Source organism: Dromiciops gliroides, chromosome 2 (genome assembly GCF_019393635.1).
Source record: "Dromiciops gliroides isolate mDroGli1 chromosome 2, mDroGli1.pri, whole genome shotgun sequence".
NCBI lineage: Eukaryota > Metazoa > Chordata > Mammalia > Microbiotheria > Microbiotheriidae > Dromiciops > Dromiciops gliroides.
Window position 1 is genome coordinate 149423327 of NC_057862.1, and position 25260 is coordinate 149448586.

Sequence of the window (25260 nt, forward strand, 5' to 3'; positions counted from 1 at the left end):
GCGTAAGAGACATTGTAGAGGTAGAATTGACAAGACTTGACAACTTATTGGTAGATGGGGGCAGGGGGAAGGGTGTGAGGAGATGGGAATGAATAGACAGTGATGACTACTAGTTTGTGAATTTTGGTAACTGGAAGGATGGCAGCACCCTCAACAGAAAAGGGAAAGTTCAGAAAATGAATATGTATAAAGGAAAAAAAATGAGATCTGTTTTGGAAATCTTGAGTTTGAGATGCCTACAGGACATCTAGTAGATAGATAGATAGATAGATAGATAGATAGATAGATAGATAGATAGATAGATGGATGGATGGATGGATGGATGGATGGATGGATGGATGGATGGATGGATGGATGGATGGATGGATGGATGGATGGATGGATGGATATACACACACATATATTGATTGATTGATTGATTGATTGATTGATTGATTGATTGATTGCAGGGCAATGGGGGTTAAGTGACTTGCCCAGGTTTGAGGCTGGGTTTGAACTCAGGTCCTCCTGAATCCAAGGCTGGTGCCTTCTCCACTGTGCCACCTAGCTGCCCCGACATCTAGTATAAAAGGTCCATATAGGAAGCTGTTGATATCTTACTGGAGCTCAGGAGAGAGGCTAAGACTGGATCTGGGAGTCATCCATATAGAGATGATGATTGAAACCATGGAACTCATTATCACAGAGTGTATAATAACAGAATTCATAGGTAGGAGGCAGCATATGGATATTGACTCAACAAAGAAGACTGAGGAGTGGCCACATAGCTAGAAGGAGAATCTATATGGAATACTGTCATAGAAGTCAAAGGAAGAAAAATTTAAGGAAAAAGAGGGAAGATGGAGTGGTTGACAGTGTTGACAGTGCCAAAAGCTACAGAAAGGTCAAAGTGAATGAGAAAGGGAAGAGACCACTGGAGAAAGCAGGTTTAATGGAGTTTTATGGTCAGAAAACAAGATTTTAGGTGACTAAAAAGTAAATTGGTGGAAAAGAAACAAGGGCAATAAATATAGGTGACTCCTCCTAGGAGTTTGGCAATACAAAGGAGAAGGAGCATAGGATAATAGATTGAGGGATTGGTAGGGTCAAATGAAGGTTTTATAAGGATGGAGGAGACATATACAAGTTTGCAGCCAGTAGGAAACTATCCAATGGCTAAAGAGATGAAAAAATGAGAATAAATGATCATGGGAGGAAAACTGCAGGAGGAAATAGGAAGAGATGGGATCAAGAGTATAAGTGGTAGCATTGGCTTTGACAGGGCCACCTCTTCTTCATCAACATTATCTTCTTCTTCCTCACCATCACCATAACTAGCATTTATAGAACTTTAAAGTTTGTAAATGCTTTAAAAATATTATTTCATTGGTCCTCACAACAACTCTGGGTGGGAAGTGCTATTATTATCCCTGTTTTTTACAGATGAGGAAACTGAGGCAAACAGGTTAAGTGACAACTAGTGTCTGAGGCCAAATTTTATCTCAGATCTTTTTGACTTCAGGTCCAGCACTCTATCCTCTGTGCTACCTAGTTGCCTTCAAAGATTGCTGTGACTGAGAGATATCTTATATCCTCTAAGGGATAACTCTATTATGCTAAGATCATGTGTATAGGGCTGAGTGAAATATATCCCGTTCAGGGAAAATATGGTATTTCCAGTAGATGGATGATCAGAGCTAGTAGAAGTCACCCAGAAGGAAGTATACGTCAGAGTAGATGGTTACCCACTTCCTGACAACCACCGAGCACTTATTACTTCCCTAACACTTCTCAGCAGAGTGAATCATATAACCACCAGAATGAGCATGGAACTTTCTAGGGCCAGGTTCTTTCTGGGTAGTGGCTAATCTAGTGGCTAAAGATGGTTACAGTGAACTTAGAAGGAGGTAGTATGGAGGTGGGAAATGGGAATGGAAACAAGGACTATGCCTATTCCTCCTGTTCCAATGTTTTGGAGACTGCAAGAAGATGGAAGGAGCAATCAGTACAGTCTTCTGAAAAGAGCCAAGTTTCCCTTAGGGCAAGAATAGTATATAATGAAGAATTTCAATATAACGGGAACTTTGTCAACATTAAAGTGCAGGTTCTAGAGGGCATGATGGTACAGGAGAACAAATAGGGTTAAGAACACAAGAAAAGGATTTTTGCCACAGCAGATGTTAACTTGGAGTTGGGGATACAGGGAATCTGCCTGTCCTAGTATGGGGAATTACCAGTTGATAAAGGTTAAAGTCCTTCAAAAACCAAGTACCAAGACAGAGCAGGCCCTTCCAGCCTCCAACTCCCAGAGACCCAGAACCTCCTATAGTCCTAGTACTGCAGATGAAGAAGAATAAAATAGTAATTAGATACATAGGGGTTTTGGCATACTCTACCTAGCTTGGAAAACCACACCACACAGGATGCCTGGGATAGTGGTGATGGCAATGCATAAAAGCCTCAAGGTCTCTATCTCCCCTGCTTCTACCTAGAATTAATTTAACCTTGAACTCCAAAAATGAATTTAACCTTGGTGCCAAAATTTAAGTTATAGCTCCCGATGAATAAAAGACTCATCTCTTCCACGAAACCTTCCAGAAAAAGTTTCACAACTGAGCTTTCCTTTACCTTGAATGCCTACAACAACTACACTGAGAGGCAGTATCCTATGGGTGACCTGGACAAGTTTCTTAACCTGTTTCTGAGCCTCAGTTTATTCATTTTTAAGGAAGAAGTTTGGACTAGCACAATGCCTCGCACATATGAGTTACTTAATCAATGTTTGTTAACATGTGTTCAATGAGTCATTTAAGGGCCTTTCTAGCATTGACATTCTATGATCATATGGATGGTTCTCTAGTTATACTGTCTCTTCAAACATACGTAAAGGCAGATGTGTCTTATAGCTACAAGAGACTTTAGAGACAACCTAGTCCAATTTCCTAAAGTGAGACCTATTTCTCTTATACCCCCAGCCTGCATATTTTACAGGAATAAAGGACCCAAAACAAATACTTAATAAACACTTGTTGAATGAACAAGGACAGAATGTAAGAAACAAAGCAAAGAAAAATAGTAAGCCAAGGTATCATAAATTCAAAGAATTTTTTTCTGAAAGGGAATAATATCTAAATTTAACCTCCTACCTTTCTATATGTAGAAACTGTAATTCAGAGGGTATATGAATTGACCAAAGCCAAAAAACTAATGAGGAGCAGATAGAACCAGAACCATAGGCTACTGACTATCTGTAATACTTTTTACTGCTTCTCAGTGGACTGGGTAAGAGTATACTAAGGAGACTCAGCATGTAAATAAGAGTGTGGAATTTGTTGGATAGAAGAGAATGGATGAAGATGGTGGTACAGGATAGAAGGTTAGGAAAAAATGAGGTGATTATGGAAAGCCTTAACTAGACTGATGCTGAGTGAAGTAAACAGAACCAGGAGAACATTGTACACAGTAACATCAATATTGTATAATGATCAAATGTGATAGACTTAGCTCTTCTCGGCAATACAATGGTCCAAGGCAATTCCAAAGGGCTCATGATGGAAGGTGCTCTCCACATCCAGAAAAAAGAACTGTGGAATCTGAATGCAGATTGAACCATATTATGTCTACTTCTTTTTGTTTTTTTTCTTTTTTGAGGTTTTTCTCTTTTGTTCTGATTCTTTTTTTCACAACATGACTAATGTTTAATGTGATTGTGTGTGTGTATTTATATAACCTATATCAGATTGCTTTTTGTCTTAGGGAGGGGGAGGGAAGGAAGGGAGGGAGAAAAATTTGGAACTCAAAATATTATAAAAACTAATGTTGGGGCAGCTAGGTGGCGCAGTGGATAGAGCACCGGCCCTGGAGTCAGGAGGACCTGAGTTCAAATTTGGCCTCAGACACTTAACACTTACTAGCTGTGTGACCCTGGGCAAGTCACTTAACCCCAATTGCCTCACTAAAAAAAAAAACAAAAACAAAAAAACTAATGTTGAAAACTATATTTACATGTAACTGGAAAAAATACTATCAATATAGAAAAAAATGAAGTGATCAAGTCTAAGAATACACACACACACACACACACACACACAGAGGTATATGTATAAGTGTATGTGTATGTGTATATATATATATATATATATATGCATATATATGTATATAACTGATACAGAAACAGACAGACACTAGGGAAGAGGAAAAAAGACCATAGAGACCAGAAAAAAAGAAATAGAGGATGGAGGAAGTAGAAAGACTAAATGAAATACACAAGAAAATGTAACTGAAAAAGGGTGATGAAAAGAAACAAAAAAAGGAAAGGAAATGGGAATACTGGTGTTTAGGCAATTTCAAGTACCACAAATACCTAGAGATTATTTAAAACATAGGAGCCATAAGGATATATGTAATAATAATGTCTTCCGAGCAAAAATATCAGGCCTCACACAAACACAAAAACGCCTGTTACATTCTCTACTGAACATAAAATGTAAATATATATGGAGTTCTTCATTCTGCACATGAAAAGGAAGTCTTCAGTCTTAAACTTCAATTCTTTCACCATCGTTTTCAACTTAATTTCCCATTTACTGCCACTCCCATTCTGTAAAGTTTACTTCCTTCTTTGATCTTTCATATTTAGTTTTAAGTACATATATTTTAAATTTCAAATTTCTATTGATATCTTTTGTTTTTATATCACATTCACTTTTGAACATATCTCTTTTCCTTACCCTACCCAATAAATCATCCTGTATAAGACTGAAAAAAAAATGGGGGTGGGGGGGTGAGGGGAAGTTCAACAAAATCAACACATCAATAGACTGACAAAATATATAAACAATGTTCCATACTCATGGTCTCCCACCTTTTCAAAGTAGGATGAGCATATATTTTTTAAAATCCATTGTCATGATATTGTTTTTATATTTTTAGTAAACTCTTGCCACAAAAAACCTCTCAAACACTCTTATTTATGTTTTCTTTTGTTAAAAATAAATTTGTATTTATAATTTTTGTTTTTAAATCATATACATTTCCCTTGCATCTTCCCTTATTCCCCTCACAGAGAGCCATCCAAATATGTTTTTTTCCATATAAGTTATCATCCATTTGTGCCGACTACTTTTAAGAATACATATTTTGGTTACAGGAAATATTGCTGTCATGTATATGACAAGTCACCTCAAGTTCAAATTTTACAATTATAAAACACTAAGATAAACTGAGACTAAGCATGGAAAAGAGTTTTCTCCACCAAATAGGCATATGATTCTGTTTGCTTAGTTGTTCAGTTCTCAACATTTTTATTTCCTAAATATTTCATATTATCATCTATATGTTAAATACACTCAGTTTTTTCTATCTAGAAGAGATAGAAATGAGAAGCATTCCCTGATACAATAAGTGCATACAACCAAACAGTCATATTTTTTATTTGGCTTTCAAATTCATTAATGCTTTAAAAAAAGTTTTCTTTTGACCCATTAATGTAAGAAAAGTAATGTAATGGTAAGGAAGGAAACAAGAATTTAGTAAGTGTCTACTATGTGCCAGGCACTGTTCTAAGCATTTTACAAATATTATCTCATATGATCCTCAAAATACCCCTGGAAGAGAAGTCCTATTATTATCTCCATTTATAGTTGAGGAAACAAGAAGCAAAGATTAAATGACTTTCCCAGAGTCATACAGCTAGTAATTTTCTGAGGCCACATTTGAACTCAGATCTTCCTGACTCCAGGCCCAAGCTTCTATTCACTTATTGCACTTAGATACCTCAGAAAGTTATCTTACAAATAATGATATCATAAATTAAATCCTATTTTAAATGTTAAAAGAATGGTGTACTACAATGAAGTGAATTATTTGTGTAAAGTTCATAATCCCTTAAGAGGCAGGTAGAGTGCTGGACTTGGAGTTAAGAAGACCTGAATTTGAATCTTGCATCCAATATGTCTAGCCATGTGACCCAAGTAATTCATAATCTCTTTTGGCCTTACTTTCCTCATCTCTAAAATGGGGGTAATAATAGCTCCTACTTCACACAGCTGTGATGACTGTGAGCTAGTATTTGAAAAGCATTTTGTAAACCCCAAAGTGCTATGTCATAAATGCTAATCATTATTATTTAGCCCAAATGTAAAGTCCTGAATTTTTCTATATAAACAGTGCCCACATCTTGCTTAATTTATTCTTAGAAACCAATGATAAGGAAGATCATTGTTTGGACATCATATTTTCCCACAAAACAATATTATAATCAATACTGCAGTCCTGTTCAATGGCTTAGTACAAAATAAAATCAATCAAAATAAATCATAACTATGATCATAATTTTATCAAATACATTTAATATGGTAGGATGAGGGGCCAGAGGTTAGTTATTTACTTCTCCACTCTGGGGTCTGTTTTAGGGGTAAGCCTGAAGGGCTGAGACTGAGGATTTCTAGTTTTGTTATTCATAAGCCCCTACACAATGTGTTCTCCATTGATCATCAACTAGAATTAATAAGTATTTAGAAAGTTTTTCTACAGTAAGTAGATATAGTAAGAACAACTATTACAGAAAAGCACCCCAAATGAGAGCACCCTCTTGCATTGAACACACAAGGTTGTGCGGAGAGCAGATTCATAGAGCTCCCATGGTCAAATGACAAATTTGAAGGCCTTTTTTTCCCTTTGTAGAAGAAATACTTAGGAAGCTCCTCTTAGGTGTCACTCTCTCTTAGATTTCTTTCCTATAGATAAGGACATGAACTATTTCAGTAAGGACTCCCTATTTGACAAAAACTCCTAGGAGAACTAGAAAGCAATATGACAGAATTTAGGCTTAGACCAAAATCTCATGTCATATTGCACAATAAATTTAAAATGAGTACATTATTTAAATGTAAAAGGTTATATTAAAAAGTCAGACTACAAGTTAGAGATACACTTCACAACTCTAGCTTAGGAGATAATTATTACCTAAAGAAAGGATAGAGATAATCATAAAAGATAAAATGGACAAACTTGATTATATAAACTTGAAAATTTGGTCACTGCAAGACCAAAATAAATAGGATAAGGAAAATAGCTGGATAAAAATCTTCACAACAAATTTCTCCTTTATATACACCTAAGTATATAAAGAATTGATACAAATACCTAAGAATAAGAGGAAGAGGTTGAACTCAAGAGCCATTAAAGTTTCTTCCAGCTCCAAATTTATGATCCATTCCCCAAAAGTTAAGTGAGCTAGGAAAATAAACAGGAAGTTTTAAAAAAAATAGAGGAAAGAAAGATTAAAAGCTACCAACTAAAAAACTCAAAATGATTGAGATAAATGAAAATTAAGTTTGGGTTTCTATCTCATACCATCTAATTGGCAAAAGTGACAAAAGAGGAAATAATTGTTAAGAGCCATTGTGCGAAGACATGCACACTCATGAAATGTTGAAAGAACTATCAATTGGTTCAACTATTAATATTATGCCCCCAAATTCACTAAAACTATCCTGCTATTAGACATGTACTCAAGAAGTTCAAAGGTAGAGGGAAAGGACCCATATGAACAAGAAACAAAGATCTGGAAAAAAATATGTAGCAATCAATTGGGGTATGTCTGAACTAAATATGATATCTGATTGTGTTATAAGAAATGATGGGAGGCAGCTAGGTGGCACAGTGGATAAAGCACTGGCCCTGGATTCAGGAGGACCTGAGTTCAAATTCGGCCTTAGACACTTGACACTTACTAGCTGTGTGACCCTGGGCAAGTCACTTAACTCCCATTGCCCCACGGAAAAAAAAAATAAATAAAAAACATCAATGAAACATTTTTAATGCAAAGAGTAAAAAGGAAATACTAAAGGAAAGATAAACAGCACAACTTTGTTATTACCTTGTTAGAAATTATATATATATATATATATATTTGAGAAATTTGATTTCTTATATAGTACTCTTTCCTGTTCTTCTTTGTATTTTATAATGTTTGAGGTTATTGATAATTAAGCCCACAATTTAAAAAAAAGTCAAAGGCATCCTGAAAGGGAAAATAATTTAGTTTATTAAACATTTATTAAGTGCCTAATATTTGCAAGCCACTAAGCTTGACACTGAAGATACAAAAATGAAAAAGTATGGTCCTCATTCACAAAAAGCTTGTACTCTTGAAGAGTGACAAGTTGTTGTTGCTCAGGTATGTCCAACTCTTTGTGACCCTGGGGACCATACTCTCCTTGGGGTTTTCTTTTTTTTTCAAATTTCAAGTAGTGCACAAATCCCAGCTGCCCTTGCGGTGACGGGGAAAGCAGCCAACATGGCAGGCAGATGTGAGATTTAAAATTCTAAATGTGGATTCTAATCTGTTCCCCCAGTTTTGGGGGAAACTGACTAAAATCACTGATAAAACGAGTTTAGGTTTTTAAGGGTTTATTGGAAAATAGAAAGAAAAAGATTGAGAACAGAATTCCAACAGCCTGGCATTCCTATCTTTCCTCAAATTTCCTGTGAAGTCCTCTGCCACCACCACCATCAAGTCAGAAACCCAAAAAGCCCCAGAGCTCTCCGCACAGGCTCCCTTTCCTCCTTCCTGTCTCCTCCCAGACCATAGGAGGCTCCTCAAGTTGATTGGTTGGTAGCCTTGATAGACAGCACCCATGAGCAAACGCCATTTCCTGACACCAAGGAAAAGCCACAATGCCTCTTAGGCATTTTCCTCATGGTGGAGCTTTCCCACAGCAAGTCTCCAGTAGGTGGCATCATTCCAATCATTACACAGACTAGGCCGGTTCCTGAAGGAGGCCTGGTCCAAGGAGCCGGTGCTGAAGGTGTCCTTTGCCATCAGAACTATGGCTCTGCTCTTACCTCCGTTAAGCCCCTATACCAAGTATGCAACCATGATCAACCAAGCTACACCTTACAACTACCCTCTTCCTGTTTGGGATGATGGCAATATGCCTGACATCCCCAGCCACCCTCAGGATCCTCAGGGTCCTTCCCTCCAGTGGTTGAAGAATCTGTGAATCTTCCATCTGTTTTCCCCTTTCCCCCCAAATAAATGTCCTTGTCTCATCCCCCCCAAAAAAATTTCAAATATTTATTTAAATATATTCAAATACAAGTTTTGCAGCATCTGAACCCTTTCCTATTTAAAGAACATCAGTACTGTCCTTTCAGTAAAACCTTTTCAAGTTATTTATAAAGCTTACTACTAATGGTACTAAGAAACTATATTTTATAATGGATAGAATACTAGGCTTGGAGTTTGAAAAACTAACTTTAAGTCCTGCTCTCAACCCATAAAATCTATGTAAACCTGGGCAAGTCATTTAACTCTTTGATAACCAAGACACTCTAAGACTATGTAAAAGATGACTGCCAATCTGAATTGGGAGAGGAAATTTCCACACCAGGAATTACCTACAAGGCAGAAATCACAGACCTGATTGTTGATTCATTCAGTCATATCCTACTCTTCATGACTTTAGAGACCATAAGACTCCATGGAGTTTTCTTGGCAAAGATACTGGAGTAGTTTGCCATTTCCTTCTCCAGTGAATTAATGCAAAAAGAGGTTAAGTGACTTGCCCTAGGTCACACAGCTAGTATGTGTCTGAGGATGTACTTGAACTTAGATCTTCCAGATCTAAGGCCCATTTGGGCCTATCACTGCATCCACTGAACCATCTAGCTGCCCCCTAGAGTGGTAAGACAGATACACAAATGAGTAGTAAAAAATCAAATTAGAATGTGATGAATGAATAGGAAAGATCAAGGAGAACTTTCTCATGAGACTTTCAGAAGAATCACAACTAGCTAGAAAGATCAATGGAGGTTTCATAGAAGTGGAACCTAAAATTGTCCTTAAATGAACTGAGGGGATATGATTTCAATTGCGGAAGGTATAGAACATCAATTCCAGGTATGGAGGAGGGCTGATACAAACGCATGGAAGTGAGGGAATGCAAAATGAGATAAAGATCATTTAGTTTTTCTGTTTGGCTGAAATGTAGAATGTATGAATGAGGAGTAGTATGAAATAAAACTAGAAAGGTTGGGGCAGCTAGGTGGCACAGTGGATGGAGCACCAGCCCTGGAGTCAGGAGGACCTGAGTTCAAATTTGGCCTCAGACACTTGACAACTTAATAGCTGTGTGACCCTGGGCAAGTCACTTAACCCCAATTGCCTCACCAAAAAAACCCACAACAAACTAGAAAGGTTGATAGGAGTGAGGTTGTAATATAGAGGGCTGAGAATGCCATATAGAGTTCATATTTTATCCTATAGGCAATTCTTCAGCCACTTCAAGTTTCTAAACAGCAGAGTGAGGCAATAAGACTTAGTCCTATACATAAGGAAGACAGTATAGAGAATAAAACACTGGGGGTTTAGTCAGAGGCCCTGGATTTTCATTCAAACTCTGACTTACTAGAAGCATAGACATGTACTAATCACTTAACTTTTCTGAGTCTCTTCTTTACTTGTAAAATAAAGAAATTTGACCAAATGACCTTTGAGGTCCTTTCTATCTGTAAATCCTACTTTGGCCACAATATGAAGGATGGATTTTTAAGGGCAAAGATGTTCTAAATCAGGAGAGGAGAACTGAGAATAAAAGGAATGGAACAGAGAAATATTATGGACATAGTATTCAGTTGTTAAAAACTAATTTCTGTATGAAAATCATATAGTTAGTAAGGACTAAAAAGCAGATGTTAATGGCAATAAAAGTCAGTCACAGGTTCATAACATTTAGAGCCTAATAAGTTTAGTTCAAGTATACCTTTAAAGGTATACTGTGTAACATTAACAGAAAATACATACTACACTAAGGTTTTAAGGGAGGAAAGCATGATAGAAAAGAGAAAAGAAAGCCACATAATAGAAAGTATAGGGAAAAACTGTATGGACTTCAACTAAATATCCTTATGGTACCAAAAGTCTTACTCTTAAAAAAAAAATCTGTAAAACAGAAAAAAAAAAGTTTCCAAGTAGTACAGAGTGTCCCAAACTTTCATTAGTTGCTGCTCAGTGACCGAAAGGATTATATTTGTAATCCTAGCCTAGAGATTATTCAAAGAATGAGCTTCTAATGTATACAAAACTTTTTTGACATGACTCTACAAGAAAAAAAAATCTAATGAAGATAAATCAGGTGACTACAGAATTCAAGCAAGAGGACTTCCTTTGACAATCCAGATGAGAACATGTCATACTGAAACTGTTCAACACACAATTGCAAGGTGTCCTTTTTGTTAAATTAAATTTAGAAATTCATTATTCAAAATTCACAACAAATTTAAATAAAGTTTCCGATGATCTTTTTTAGTTGCAAATTTATATTTGTACTTTTTGAAGTTAGTAAAAGTTAAAACTGTACCCAGACTATTAGGAGACCCTATATAATAAGGTCCTTATTACCTCTTATCCAGACTATTGTAATAATATCCTAATTAATCTTGCTTCTAGTCTTTGCCCTCCTCCAATTCATGCTCTATCTAGTGGCTAAAACTTTCTTAAAGAATGGGTCTGACCATGTCATTCTCCTGCTCAAAAATTTCCAGTGGATCCCTACTGTCTCTGGGATAAAAAAATAAACTTCTCAGCTGGATATTAAGAATCCACAAAACTCACAAATTTGTCTCCAATCTCCTTTGCTAGACATATTTACTAGATTTTATTCCCCTTTGTGCACTTTACATGTCACCCTGAATTTGAAAAATATTGACTGCCATTCCTAGAACCACCTTCAAATCCTTATTGTTCAGCTCAGCAGCTAAGCCTTACAGTGCTTAATAGCTCTCTTCCTCTTCAAATTACTTTGTATTGACCAATCTTTAAACTAATGGGCAGCTCAGTGTTGAAGTGGATAGAGTAATGGGCCTGGAGTCAGCAAGACTTGAATTCAAATCTAGCCTCAGCTGTGTGACCCTGGGCAAGTCACTTAACCCTGTTGGCCACAGTTTCATCATCTGTAAAATGAGCTTTAGAAGGAAATGGCAAGCCACTCCAGATTCTAGTCATCAACAAGTACTTATGAAGTGCTTACTATGTATTCAGTACTGTTCCAAGTGACGGAGATACCAAGAAGGCAAAAATATGATCCCTGCATTCAAGATCATATTCTAATAGGGTCATGAAGAGTCAGATATGACTGAAATGACTGAACAACAACAGTCTATATACTACATGTTTTCTCTCCCAGTGGAATATAAACCATCACAAGGGTCTATGTCTTGTATCTCTAGTGCTTAGACAACTGTATGTGCTTGATAAATATTTGTTGAATTAAATCACTGTATAGTGAATGTCCTCCAAGGTAAGTAACACATAATGGTCTAAGTTCTCCTTTGCTGGTATGTAAGACTTATTTAGTATTGGCAAGCCTATTGAAGGAAAGTTTTTCTCCTGAGATCTAGCTCACACACACAAAAGTATCATTCTAATTTTTAGGAGTAATGACTACCTTACAGAATATGAAGAACGGCTACCAAAAAACTTTATATAATACAGATAAAAAAAACCTAAGAGATTATTTCTATGAGCTTATCTCTTCTAAATCAGTCGACAAAACCAACTATAGTTTTACACCTTTAAAACTTGGGAATGTTGAATATAACAGAATAATAATCTACAAATCTAGTAGAGTGTACTTACATTCCCAGTATACAAGAAATTACATAGTTGCCAGACATTTTTTACCTCCTACAAGGCATGCTACTGTGTAATTTAAGATTCTAAATGTGGATTCTAATGTGTTCCCCCAGTTTGGGGGAAACTGACTAAAAATCACTGATAAAACGAGTTTAGGTTTTTAAGGGTTTATTGGAAAATAGAAAGAAAAAGATTGAGAACAGAATTCTAACAGTCTGGCATTCCTATCTTTCCTCAAATCTCCTGTGAAGTCCTCTGCCGCCACCACCATCAAGTCCGGAAGCCAAAAGGGCCCGCGCTCTCTGCGCAGGCTCCCTTTCCTCCTTCCTGTCTCCTCCCAGACCATAGGAGGCTCCTCCAGTTGATTGGCTGGTAGACTTGATAGACAGCACCCATGAGCAAGCGTCATTTCCTGACGCCAAGGAAAAGCCACAATGCCTCTGAGGCATTTTCCTCATGGTGGAGCTCTCCACAGCAAGTCTCCAGTAGGTGGCGTCATTCCAATCATTACACTACAGAGAACCTGAAATGACACAAACTGTGACAACTTTCAAGAAGTTAGAGTGGTAAAGCTTTCAAAAATCTAATTGGACGGCGCTTGAGCTTTTAAATCTGAATACTTAAGTAAATAGGCAATTTTTTAAAAAGAGACCCAAAACATCTTTTGAGTCCCTGACAATATTTAAGTGATCTACGAATGCATAATAGTAAGATTAAGATTTCAAAGATTTTTTATGAGTATTTCCATACACAGAGTACAGTAGAAAACATGGATTGTACCTGAAACTGCAAAACAAAAAATCCAAACCCCAAACTCAATTATGTACAACTTGCTTTTCTCTTGAAATATGTAATAAATTCAACCTATAATTTTCAAAGCTATCCTTGGATATCCTATGATTCTTTCTGGCCTTCAGTTCTCTTCTGTGAATTAAAAAAAGAATGCTTCAATGACTCTCTTTTATTTCTTTCCTTTTTCTTCCTACTTTTTGGGGAGCTACTCTATCCCTGGACATCATTCTTCTACTTGTATGGTCATCTCCGATAGACTATAAGCCCTTCCTCTTTGCTTTTGTATTTATATCTTAAGTACTTAGCACAGTGCTTGTTGGCACATAGTAAGGGCTTAATGTTTCTTCTTTCATTGATTCCTTCACATTTGGGTATCAGAAGCCATATCATCACAATGACTTAGCACTAGTGTTCTGAGCATAACAATAAATAATATTTTATCAGGTTTTTGTTTCTGACATGGCATTCCCAATGACCTTAATGCCTCACTAAACTACATTACTAAACATATACTTAAAAACAGTGTTGAGTTAACCATGGATCTTAGTCAAAACCATAAAGATGTCAATTTTCAACAAAATGAAGCAATATAGTTCTGGCTAAACCCCAGGAAATATCAATTACGTTAAGAGACATATGAGAACTCAATTTCTTTCTCTCACAAACGTCAGGAAAATGACATATAAACATAGCTAGCCATCTGTTCTCTATTCTTGGGCAAGGGAAAAATCTGAATAAGTATCATGTTCAATTATGTAACAAATTTATAAAAATAAAAATTAATAACATAGGAGTCTGAATACCTTGGGTTATTCTGTACCAAGTTTGGTCTTTTATGATAAATGTATTGAGTCTGATATAAAAATACATACATAGGAAACTAGCTCACTTTGTCTTTTATTGATGACTTTAGTTTTTACATAACAATGGTTTTGAGATACACACTTTCCCTTCCTTCTCCCCACCCCAAAGTGGGTCTTCCCTAACCACCTAGTCTCTTTTTTGAGCCTGGTTATCCATATCGCCCCTAGATTAGAAGTACTGGTGCTACTCAGGGCCCAATCCTAATACCAGCTGGCACAGAAACTCACTGGGGGATCATAACATTTGTGCTAGAAGTCATTAGTTACACAATTGACTTTAACCCTACTGTAGCTCAGAACTCCCAAACTCAAGCAACCCAGCAATCTGAACTTCTCCCAGAAGCAGGCATTATGGGGATACCTACTCTCAACTCCCTTTAAAAGTCCTCCCAGATTAATCCTGACTGGTCACTCTGGCATCATGAGTTGTCATAGCACTATACACTAAGTATAAACTATCAAACATTATATCACTTGATAAATGTAGACGTGGCTTTGTCATTTCTTAAGTGTACATTTTATTTCTCTGATTAGACTGGACGAAGTCCCATGTAGTAAAAAGAATACTGAAGAGTCAAAACACCTAGGTTAAAATCCTAAATCTGCCACTTGCTATTTGTGTGACCTTAGGTAAATCGTTTAACTTCTCAAAGCCTCTATTCATTTTCTTCTTTGTAAAAGGAGGGAATAGGAGGAGACTCTCTTTAAGATCTTGCTGGTCTAATGTGCTTTTGAACATTTAATTGTAAGTTCTTTAAGGACAAGAAATGAATCTTTTATTCCTTAAGTCCCTACACAATCTAAAATCCTACTTTGCTGTCTCAAGGCATGAAGATTATTGTGGATTCTCAAAGGGCATATCAGTGGAATGAATTAACGTTCTGTCAGGTCCTACTGACTTGGAAAAGCTTCAAGTATGGGTTTATAGTTAACTGTGTATGAGTCTAGATAAAGGATCCTAACAGGTTAGCCACTAGCTGATAAATTTTGGGAGTCATAATAGCAAAAAACCTCACCTTGTACAAGCCACCCAGTTTCCTCTTTTGTAAAGTGAGGATAACACCTATAATATCTATGCCACAGAGTTGTTGTGGGGGATGAAATGAGATAATATATATAAAGCTCTTTTAAACTTTCAACTCCTATATAATTGTCAACTATGTGGAGGAGTTATGATCTGCTTGGTGGAGGAATTACTTAGAAAACCACAAATTATTCAAAGAAATATCCCCTCAACAATGTTTCTTATGGTACCCTTCACAGAGGGTACTCAGCACATATTTTTCTAATTATAACACAAATGTACTCCTATTTTTTAAATAAGGTTTTTATTGATATTTTCAGTTTCTTATATCAGTACAGAATCCCAAGTATCCTTTACCCTCCCCATCCCAGAAAGCCATCCCACAGGACAAAAACCATTTTTAGAGAGAGAAAAAAGTCAGCATAATTGATTGATACATTGAAAAAGTCCAAAAACATGGTCAATGTGTATCACCTGTAGACCTCTTTCCTCCACAAATGTGTTGGTTGGGAGTATCTTATCATATTTCTTCATTCAAGCCCTGTTTGACCTTTATAAATTTGTTACAATTATTTTTGATTTTTTGAAATATCATTGTTCTTTCCATTTATATTGTTATAGTTTCTGTGTATGTTGTTGTCTTGCCTCTGATTACTTCCCTTTGAATCAATTCCTATAGCTCTTTCTAGGCTCCTTTGTATTCATCACACATATTTCCAAAGCACAATAATATTCCATTATATTCATGTACCACAATTTTTTTAGCTATTTCCCCAACTGATGACCATCTGCATTGTTGCTACTTATATTATTGAAATCTTGGTTTGACTTCTGACATCAACATAAAGTTTTTTTTTAAGGCTTAGGGAATGTTTATAGTAATCTTGCCTATATCCCAAGTCATTCATTATCCAAGGACAGACAGAGAGATAGATAAAACATTTATTAAGTGATATATGGTAAACACTGTGCTATGGGTAGAGGATACAAGAGTGTGTATGTATGTATGTACATATACATATACATATGTATATAATACATACATATATACACACAGTCCCTACCTTTGAGGCACCTTACATTTTAATGGAGGAAGACAGACAACACATAAAGGGAAGTTGGAAAGATGGGAAGATAAAGGGGAAAGACTGCAGGCAAAGAGGTAGAGAAGTCCAGAGAGTCAATGAGTAAATGAGTGAAAGAGTCAGGGAGTGAAGTGAGCAGGGCTGTGGTATCTCATGAAATGATGATCTGAGCTAGAAATTTAACAATCCTTAGAGCAATCCCAAAATGGAGAAATCTCAAGGGTGGGTAGGCTGCTGGTGAGAAGGTAGAAAAATACAGGAAATCTGGAGGCCCACTCAAAGGGTAAGTACAATACTGCAGAAATTATTTTATTTTTAACATTGTCAAACATCTTTATCAATGCTTAATATAATGCAACATGTTTCATGGGCCCTTAGGACTTGACCCCAGGTAGGATTGTGTCATAAAGTCATTAAATTTGGCATCAGCCATGAACAATAAAGAACCAGAAGCTTGCAAATCCCATGGATACTCAAATATTAGCTTGTTTGGTTTTTTTTCAATGGGGCAAGGGGACAGGGTTTAGAAGATTGAGTTTAAGTTTGATATTATTATAAAAACATCTTTTTTATAGTGTTGGAGCATTTCAGCATTCATAAACATGAAACATAAGAAACACTGCAATATCATGTATAAAGGCAACAAATTCCCAGAACACTGACAGGTTTCCTCACTGTCTTGGGATATGGTGAAATTAATAATCTAATGTTTGAAATAAATACACTGACATCTACACCAGGGAACAATCTTCTATAGTATAATCAGCTAACAAACATTTATTGCAAACCAAGCACTGTGCAAAGCACTGAGGATACAAAGAAGAGCAAAAACAGTCCCTGCCCTCAAGGAGCTTACATTCTAATGGAGGAGACAAATGTAAATAACTAGGTATATTTTAAAATATATGCACATTAGAACAACAAAATCAGAGGTGAAGGCATTAGAAGCTGGGAGACAGGAAAGGCCTTCTGCAGAAGGTGGGATTTGAGAGGAATCTTAAAGAAAAGCAGGGAAACCAAGAAGTGGAAGTAAGAGGCCAAAACACCCCAGGCATGGAAGACAGCCAGTGAAGAGGCCCAGAGACCAGGAGATAGAGAGTCTTGTTTGAGGAACTGCAAGTAGGTCAGTGTTGCTGGATCATATTAGCATGGAGGAGAAAAGTATGAAGACTATAGAGTTAAGAATGGGGCAGATTATGAAGAACTTTAAATGCCAGAGGAGTTCATATTAGATCTTAGAGTAGTAATAGGAAGGAGCCACTGGAGTTCATAGGCAAACCTATCTACACTTTAGAAAAACTATATTGGCTATTGAGTAGATGGACTGTCATGATGAAAGTCTTGAGGCAGGCAGAGACACCAGTTGGAGGGCCAATGCAATAATCCAGGAGAGAAGTGATGAGGGACTGAATTAGGACTGTGGCTATATGAGAGTTTTAGAAATGTTGTGAATGTAGAAAAGACAAGATTTTGTGATGGACGGGTATGTGGCCTGACCTAGAGGGAGGAGTCAAGGATGACACTGAGCTTGTGAGCCTGGATGTCTGGGACAATGGTGGGCTCTTGACAGTGATAATCTCGAATTCACTATAACAGATCTACAATGGACCCTATTCAAGGGAGTCTAGAAGAATCTCTCTCTCTCTCTCACACACACACACACACACACACACACACACACACACACACACAAATGAGTCATAACCAATTCTGAAAGACTTAAGGACTCTGATTGTTACAATGACCAACTATGATTCCAGAGGACTCATGATAAAATAGCCTACCTAGCTTCTGACAGGGAGGTGATGGACTCAAGAGTCCAGATCAAAACATAATAGTTTTGGAGATGGTCAATTCAGGAATTTGTTTTGTTTGAATATACATCTTTGTAAACTTGGGTTTTGTTTTTCTTACTTTCTCAAGGAGGGGAGAGATAGGGAAGAAGGGAGGGAGAGAAGGTGGATCTTAAATTTCTTTTAAAATTTTGACAGTAACAGTTCTTAGTATAGACAATACCTAACTCAGAGTAAAATTTCAGTGTATATCAGAGACCCAAATCTTTATATGAAAACCTGAATATGTGTGTATATAGCATATGCGTATACCTGCATATAAATCTAAAATGTATTTACACATTGGTCAGAAGAATAGCTCTATAAAATAGCAAAATACCACAACTGTGATACCCTCTGCCTAAATTATGATCATTCATTCAACTTTCTTCATTGGAAAATAATGTGTAGTACTAGCAGGAAATCTCCTTGCTATCTTTTCCATTTCTCTTTTCTTAAGTGGTTTTTTGACTCTTCTCCCTCTATTGTCATACGTTCATATAATTTTTTTTGTTTTGTTTTTTTTTTTGGTGGCAATGGGGGTTAAGTGACTTGCCCAAGGTCACACAGCTAGTAAGTGTCAAGTGTCTGAGGCCAGATTTGAACTCAGGTACTCCTGAATCCAGGGCTGGTGCTTTATCCACTGTACCACTTAGCCACCCCCTTCATATTATTTTAAGAAGTAGATTAAGAATAGGAGTATTCATGAGGATAAGATCAAGCACTGTAAAACTAGCCTGGTGCCAAGTATCAAGTACATGAGCATAGGTGGGTTTTATGAATATAGGCAGCATCCAAATGAAAAATGGATTGTATTCCAAAAGTTCATTTTAAAGCTGCCCTGTTGTAATTTAGATAGAAACAGTTATAAATGCTTGTTAGGTTCTCCACCTAGCCTAAAATAGCTAATTTAACCCATAAGGGAGTTGGAACACTATATAATTGCAATGATAAAATAGATGAAAATAACATTGTTATAATAGTTGTAATTTAAAGGAACATTAAAAAGATTGAATAAAATGGTTTTTATATTCATGCTGAATGCCGATGCCTCAGTAAGATTTCATCAGAGATGAGGAAGTAGTTGAAGATATTGAATAAAAGTCACTAGGCCCTTTCAAGGTGAATGGTGTGGGGTTTTTTTTCCTTCCAAAGTTATGGCTTTCACTTTCCTTGATAAAGGTGTCACCAGCACTACTTTGTAGTCATGGAACAGAGAGAGAGAGAAAGACAGACAGACAGATAGAATCAATCCAGCATAAAAGAAAGAACTCTGGAATTGAAGTTGGAGGATCTGGACTAAAACTCCAAGTTCTGCTCTTTAATAGCTATATGACATTGGGAAAGTTACTTACTTACACCGGGCCCAAGTTTTTCTTCAACTGTAAAAATGAAGGGTTTGGATAACACAACCTCTAAGTTTCCTTCAGTACTAAAGCCTAAGTCCTGACTTTACTTGGCAAAAGTAGTATGACAGAAGGAACAAGTGTATCAAAGGAGATGTGTATACTTTTGGGAAATTAAGGCAAAGATAAAAGTGGAGGATTAGAGAAGGCACTTGATTCCTCAGAGAATAGAAAGGAAACTTGCGACAGACAGTTCTATGCAATTGTCCAGCACATGAGGGGAAAAGAGGATGTGGGTGCAAGAGACAGTGAATAATGGGCCTGATCATGCATGGTAGTACAATCCTGAGTCCAATGCTCTTCATAGCTCAGGGAGCAGCTTTAATTATTAGTTGTTCACAAGCTTATAGATTACAGATAAGCAACAAGTATTTAAAAATCGTTCTGGTTACAAAGAATTATAAGATAACAGTTTTCTGAAAATTTTTAGTCTTTTATACTATGATTCAAAGCATTCTTATCCAATTTAATAGAGAAAGGGATTGAACCTGTGATTTCACTGGTAACTCCCATTATCAATGTAGGTCAGCATCTTCTCTAAAGATAATGGCCTCAGAGAATTGCCTAGAACACTATGAGGTTAAAGGATTTGCCTACCATCACACAGCCTACAATAATATTAGAGAAGCACTCTAGCTCTGCTCTTCCTGGCTTAAGGCTGTATTCCATTCCACTGCACTCTTTATTCAATTAATAAATATGCATTAGGTGCCTAGTGAGAGGCAGGCAGCAAGATGTAGTGGAGAGAGGGTAAACCTCGTGGCAGGGAAGATGCAGATTCATAAGCCTACTTCCTATACCTACTGGCTGTGTGACCCTGGGCAAGTCATTAAACTTCTCTGTCGCTCAAGCAACTCTTTTAAGAGTCTAAGTTACTGACGAGTTGGCTGATTTGCACTTGTGGAGGGAACTTGTATGCTGGAAGTTCCCCAGAGAGATGAATTCACAGGTCCACACCAAAACAAAAACAAAGCAACAAAACAAAAAAGCATTTACTATGAGTAAAACATTCTGCTAGGTGGGTGAGATACAAAGTTTAGATAACATGTCTAATAGGAGGTTCTGATACATTAGTATCACTGATATTCATATTAGCCTTTTAAGACAAGAAAGCCATTAGAAACATATGGAACACATGTAACAACATCATTATATTAAGAAGTTCCTATGCAACTAATTTTAAAGGTCTAATGAATAAATCTGCTTTGCAGTACTGTGGCATAATATCCCATGATTTGGGACATTTAGTCTATTTTTTAAAGGTCTCCATGGAACAATAAAGCAACAGCATTGGGGTTGGGAGAAAGAGAATTTTGTTATACTGCATTTCATCCCTGTCTTTTCCAAGCACACACATTGTATATCACAGAAAAGACAAGTCCCTTTGTAACCAAAAAAAAAAAAATCTGCTAATGCCACACAATGTCCATCACACACAGTGTACCTGAAAATTCAAAGACAACTTTTTTATTTTTCTCTGCATGCCAATCTTATCCAAATTTTTACTTCTTACACTCTTATATAAATAAAACACTACACTTAAGAATCCTATATAATTCAATAACTACGTGAAACAATATATGTTGGGCGGAGCGGGAGCAACACCAAACTCTCTTTCCTAGTCCATCTTCCAAAAAGTTTCAGCATCTAATGGAGGATTTGTGTAAAATATTTTAAAGTTTCACATCACTATACAATTTTCAGAAATAATATTAAGTTTAAAATAATGCAGATCAGAATATGAATACTCACTCCTCTCCACCTTCTTTAGTTGGGTTCTGGCTCAATTCACTTTCCTATAACAACAGCAAAACTCACAAAAAGTAATGTGCCCAGGAAAAAGAAAATCCACTTCTGCTTGCCATTCAGAAAATTCTTCCGTGTGGCATTTTATTGCTAACGGCAATTCAAAAAGGAAACTAGAAAGAAGCTATCCAAAACACTACATTTCTATCCAAGACAAAGTTTCCCTAACAGGTGGAGGGTACAAATGTTTGGTGATTTCTTCATACTTTGAATTACAAAAACTGGATACCAAAATTATCTTAATTACATTGAGACAAAATGTATAGACTACAGTATCTACTGAGAACTGATAACAGAAAAACTTAGGGCTCCCCAGAATCCACTTTTTAAAAATAATCTTAGGGGGGCAGCTAGGTGGTGCAGTGGATAAAGCACAAGCCTTGCATTCAGGAGGACCTGAGTTCAAATTTGACCTCAGACACTTGACACTTACTAGCTGTGTGACCTTGGGCAAGTCATTTAACCCTCATTGCTCCACAAAAAAATATTAAAAATAATCTTAAAAGGAATAATAATAGGAGTTATAATAAATTAGTGTAACCTGGACTACATTGTTTACAGTTGTTTTGGTTTTTTTGCCAAAGGGAGGAAGAATACGCCAGATAATAGAGTACATACACTTAGCTTTTTTTAAAAGCCCACCAAGAACACAACTTATAAAATGCTTTAAACTCAGAATACTCCTTTAATTAATAAGAGCCAACTGTGAACTAAAACCTTAGTGTACTCATTTCTTACTCTCATTCATGACTAGCAGGCTGGCTAACATTCTTTCATCTCTCTTGGCTGTTACAGTTTCCAGACGACCACGGGTCCTGATGATTGAGCCACCGCATAAACTGTCCTGAAACTAAAAATAAAACTCCCACTTCTAAGGGCTCAAGTTTTCTTCTACACGCGATGTAATTATAAGCACGTCGTCGTCGTCTCACAAACGTTACACTACATCGCTCGGTTTAAAGCAATGGTAATGAGATACTCTCACGAACCAATTTTCATTCTTTCTTAACAGATAAACTTTAAAGGGAGGGAGGCTGCCTCGGAAGGGGGAGCGTGGGCATTTAAAAACAACAACAACGGCGGCGGCAGCAGAGCTCCACCTCTTTAAGCGGGCAGGTTTGGACACCCGCAGCTGCGGTAGAGGAGGCGGCAGCCGCAGCATCTCCCTGGCCCTCCTCGGCGGCCCCCACAGCCCCGGGGTGACGGGCGGGCAGCGGGCTCGCCCGCCACTTCTTCCGGAGTCTTCGGGGCTTCACATGAGCCGAGCAGGTGGGATCCCCGGGAGCCACCTCAGCCTTACGTAACGGAGATGTCAGGGACCCAGATTGGGAGCCTTTCCCTCTCCCTCTCTCTCCTCCCCCCTCCCCCACTTTTTCCTCCCAACTCCCTCCACCCCCCCCCCACCTGCCCCGACTACGGGGAGGAAACAAACAGCCACGAGCTGCATTCCCCCCCCCCCGCCCCTCGCCAACCGGGCATCGTCGCCCCCAGTCACCCGCGGTACTAGGGGGCCAAGCGGCAGCTGGCAACCCTGTCCAGAGGAGGGAGAGCGGGGCGGCCTGGCTGTGAGGAGAGCGCAAAGTGTCTCCGCGCCCTCCGGGTCTGGAGAAGTGGCCCACAAAGACCGACTCCCCCGATCCCCCCAGGGGGATGGGGGCGAGCAGCCTTCCACCGCCCCCTCCCCCTCCTGCTCACGGACCCCCGAGCGCGCGCGCGCGCGCGCACACACACACACACACACACACACACAGCCGTCCCCGGCAGTGACAGCTCCACATGTCACCGCTCCGCAGCTCCACCGCCCCCGCACTCACCGCTTGGGGCTCCGCGGCCACTGGGCCAGTCACCTAGGCAGCCAAGCCGGGTCCCCTCCTCCCCAGCAGCTGGGCACTAGGGGCCGAAGCGAAGCAGCGGCGGCGGCTCCTGACCAGCTTAGATCATCCCGAGCCCAGCGCTCCGCCCTCCGCGGAACCCCAGCCCGCCAGCCCGTGGCCTGCTGGCTCAGTCAGGCGGGACTCCCCCTCCCCTCGCGGCCGCCGCTGCCTCCGCCTCCGCCTCCGCCTCCTCCTCCCTTCACGGCTGCCACCGCCGCGGCCGTCGCCATCTTGGCAGTGACGACACCAGTCGGGCGGGCGAGCAGCCAACCGGCGTCTCCTGACGAGTAGGTAGGGGCGGAGGGAGGCGAGGGAGAAGCCAAGCAGCAGAGGCGTCCGCCGGGTCCTAGAGTCCGCCGGGTCGCAGCGGGAGGGAAAGGGGGCGGGGCCGAAGCGGCCCAACCCTTGTCACGGCGTTGGTTGTTTGGGAAACCTACAGTCGTATCCCGCCTGACAGCAAGAGCGCGGGAGAGGCTACCCCAATCTGACACGGGGAGAGCAGAGGAATCTGAACGAGATAACCCCAGCCGCCCACCTCCCGCTCCCAATCATTCACACTTGCACCTACCTCGGGCGAGCTTGCTCTACTCCTCTTTTACCTCCTAGCTCGGAGAGGTGACCCCTTAGGAGGCACGACTAAGCCGGCGGCTGTCAAGGGACAGCTCCTCAGCCTGCGCTTCCTTCTGCTCAGTCTGCATAGGTGCGCTTTGGGAATCCCCTTGGGGCATTCAGTCCCCACGAGGGTTTCGGTACCAATATAAACAGCCTTGCAGAATTGGGGAATCCAGGGACTTTCTCTGGAAACTACACGGGAGAAGAGAGGAGCACTAGAGTTTTGGGGGGATTTTGTTTAGCTTATTGTTTTGATTTGGAATTTATGCTGGCTAATTGATTCCGGCTTGTTTCTCCTCTGTGATGGACCGAAGGGGAGTGGGAGTATCTATTCCCCTCACCCTCCATATGATTCTGAAATTCTCCCCCATCGTTTTTCATGTCATTCATGTCAACTTTTCGAAGTTCCTTCCAATGAGTTCCAAGTGCCTATGGCACTCTCTATACTTCAAGAAACTCATCTTAAGATTTGCAGGCTGAGACCAATTCTTTCTTGTAGCAGATCCTACAAGTAAGCCCAAACTTCAAAACAAAACAAAACAAAAACAAACACCCCCCCCCCAAAACCCAGTTTGTGATCTGTTTTGTCATGGAAGTGGATATTTGCTGACAGTTTTTCGTCCATGTATGAAAGCATGGCTAAAAATAACAATCAGACACCTGAAGTCTTTTTCTCCAAGGATAAAGATAAAATTCATCCTTCAGTTTGTAGCAGCTATACCCAAGGGGGTCAGCCATTCCCCCCCCCTTTTTTGTGAGGCAATTGGGGTTAAGTGACTTGCCAGGGTCACACAGCTAGTAAGTGTTAAGTGTCTGAGGTTGGATTCGAACTCAGGTCCTCCTGACTCCAGGGCCGGTGCTCTATCCACTGCGCCATCTAGCTTCCCCCAGCCATAATTTTTTAAAGAGTAATTTGGGTGTTCAAAATATCGGCTAGCAAGAAAATAACACTGTTTTACTCAACGAAGTGTAAAAAACTTAAAAAAAATCGATTACAGAATTTAATGAGTTGCCATAGCCAAAGAATTGATTACCAAATGAACAGTTCAAATGATGATGAACCTCTCTGCACTTAGGCAGGTTCTCAGAAGGCAGATATATTGTTGCCAGACTGCTTTAGAGGTCTTTCCAGAGGTAGAAATGACCAGAGCGAGATCTCCACAGGCATCCCCTTTGAGAAACTAGAGTTACCACCATACCAAGATACAGCATTGTTGTAACAATTACAATAAATAGGCTTTACAGAATGGAATTCTCTACTTGGATATTTTAATGGATCTGTGAAATTGTAGCTGTGGGTACTCATTCCAAACAAACACATTCTCTAATGCTAAATTACCTATGTAG

At 38.8% G+C, this 25260-nt stretch overlaps 1 protein-coding gene across 7 annotated transcripts in view; it reads right to left on the minus strand.

Moving 5' to 3' along the window:
* Window positions 1-23475, minus strand: part of DENND4A (DENN domain containing 4A) — a 135882-nt gene extending 112407 nt beyond the window's left edge. For all 7 annotated transcript variants that reach the window (XM_043982246.1, XM_043982251.1, XM_043982250.1 and 4 more), the window contains exon 1: window positions 23242-23475. The gene's annotated coding sequence lies outside the window, so the exon portion shown is untranslated. The remainder of the gene's footprint in view (window positions 1-23241) is intronic.
* Between the last annotated feature and the right edge of the window lie 1785 nt (window positions 23476-25260).